The sequence below is a fragment of the Colossoma macropomum genome, unplaced genomic scaffold (assembly GCF_904425465.1).
Source record: "Colossoma macropomum unplaced genomic scaffold, Colossoma_macropomum, whole genome shotgun sequence".
NCBI classification, from domain to species: Eukaryota; Metazoa; Chordata; class Actinopteri; order Characiformes; family Serrasalmidae; genus Colossoma; species Colossoma macropomum.
In genome coordinates, this window is record NW_023494790.1 from 34,850,235 (window position 1) to 34,853,058 (window position 2,824).

Sequence of the window (2,824 nt, forward strand, 5' to 3'; positions counted from 1 at the left end):
CTTTCTTTGGGTTAGCCCGAAACATTCGCTATCAAAACAGCTGGCTGGTTTAAACAACTGCATAAATAAAATTAAATAGAGAATAAATTCCATTGAATAAACAAATTATTTAAAAATAAAAAAAAAGCTTCTAACAAAACGTGGCAAAGACATGTTTGCTGTCACGGCTAATGTAGCTAACAATAAATGGATGCCTACAGCCTCTGGTTAGCATGTTCAAGCTTCTCTCAAACTGTTGGCAAAGATTTTATCCAATCTGATTGAACACATTCCGATTATAGATTAAGACTGAGGTGTTTATTCTCACTCTACTCAACAATCTGATGGAAATCTCCATTTACATGCTCACTACAAGTAATCTGATCCAAAATGATGCGCATGCATGGAGAACCACTTAGAGTAAACGTTACCATGACAACCAGCATCACGTGAGTCCAGTCAGAGTGAGATGAGCAGCAGTGAGCAGCGCTTGTGTTTTTAATGACTTTAAAATGATGTCAGACTCAGGAAAACGTCCTTCACATGTCCTTATTAAAGAAGGCCGAGAGGAAGACGTTGTGCTCTGAGACACATAAGCTGGACGTCCGTCCCACCAAACTTTCACTATGACGCGACGAACATGATCAGAACGTACTTAAACTTTCCGATAGGGAATGTAATCAGATACAGGCGTTTACACGGATATTATTCTTCTATTTAACAGATTATTTACAGGATTACCCACCTCGTTCAATCAGATAGAAACTGTATTTCGAATGGCTTCAATCAGACTAGTCTATTCTGATTGAGGTGTTTACATGGACGTATTTTATTCTGACTTAACTGTTAGTCGGATTATCAATAGATTGTTAGGCTGCATGTAAACATGGCTACTGCGTCAAGTTGTTCAGTAATCTGAAAAGGGGTTTCTGGCACTGTAGGACACCCTATTATCTGAAAATGGACAAGAGGATGGACAAAAGTCAAGCTTAGCAGGGCTGAAAGATTCATCATTTGTATATCGAAATGGCAATTTGAAAGAAATCAAAAGAGCTGCAATTTTAAGGAAAGTCTACGTTATAACCACAAGTTTTTAGTGGGAAAATTAGCCTAATAACACAGAGCTTGTGAACATCTTGTAGATCACTTAGACCAATCAGAAGCAACCAAATCACCCCCATCCCTGTGCGCTGTGACATCACAACCATGACAAGTGAAAATGTTGCTCTTCTTGGTAAAAAAAAAATGCATGGACCTCAATTTATAAAAAAACAATCGCAATTTAAATTGCAATACCGGTCAGAAAAATCGCAGTTAGCTATTTTGCCCAAATTCAGCCGTAACTCCTAAAGGTATCGTTAAAAACACAACAAATTAATCTAGGTTGAATAACTAATTGTTAAATATTGTTATGTATTATTGTTATGCCCAGGAAACTACTGCAAAATACTGCCCAGGAGAATCCCTAAACCCTAACACTCATCAAGAATGCGAAGATCTATGAATATGCATGATTATGCAAATTGTAGGCACTCCGTTGCCTCTGTTTCTATACCCCACTCCTTCCCTTTTACAATCTCAAAATTAGAAATATTGGATATATTGATTGTATTTAAGACAATTTCACTTGCTCAGATTCCATTTTTTGGCATAAAGCCTTTATCCTGGGCTAGGAAACTGGCCTAAATGTCCAAAAGTTTGTAGACAGCTGCTTGTCCAGGATTTCCTCTGAAATGAAGGGTATTAATAGTGAGGTTGCCCCCCTTTGCAGCAGCAACAGCCTCTAATCTTCTGGGAAGACTTCACACTTGGGGCCAGTTTCTCATACAGTCCTGCACTATAGTTCAAGACTAGATTTAATCCCTCTCTGTGAAACTGGCCCTAAATGTTGTGAGGATTTGATTGCATTCAGCCATAGGATACTGATGTCGCTGCACAGTTTATCAGCCCCCCCTACCCCATTCTTCACTAATCAGTTTCTGACCACAGGACAGCTGCTGGGTTGAGAGTCATCCACCACCCTAAATTATCCAGCCAGGAGTGGTCCTGTGGTCAGACACTGAGCACTGGTGAAGGATTAGAGGCTCTGAGCCTGTTGCTGGAAAGAGAAGGTATGGATGGTGAGTGCGACCTTGGGAAGAGCTGTTGTCATCTGGCATGTGAACCTGCAGGATGGCAGTAGACCAGCTGTAGGAAGGACTGGTCACTCTTGGTCACTGTAAATACACTGATCAGGCACAACATTAAAACCACCGCCTTGTTTCTTCACTTGTTGTCCATTTTATCAGCTCCACTGACCATATAGGAGCACTTTGTAGTTCTACAGTTACAGACTGTAGTCCATCTGTTTCTCTGCATACTTTGTTAGCCCCCTTTTACCCTGTTCTTCAGTGGTCAGGACCCCCAATTTATAAAATAAATAAAATTTATTTACAAAATACAGCACTTAATACAGCATTAAGAATAATAAAAAAAATCATACACAGAATGAACCAATAATCACCATAATAAGATTTCTGTATAATATATATGTTCTTATTATGATTAAAAGTTTTAGACTAAACACCTAAAAATGCCTATAGATGTTTGTTTATTAATATTTGAGTCTATATTGTCCAAAAAAAAGTAACAAAAACTGATTTTCTAATCTGTTTAGCCGTTTAAAAATCATACGCATGCTCTGATTGGGTCTCACCTCCCCTGTTTGCTCTGATTGGTTAATTTCCTTCCCTCTGCGCGCAGATTGGTTAGTCCCGCCCCCTCTGTGTTCGGATTGGCTCGCTCCACAGGCGGGAGGTCGCTGTGCTGCAGTTTGAATTTTCAAACCGACTGGTGAGGTTAGATA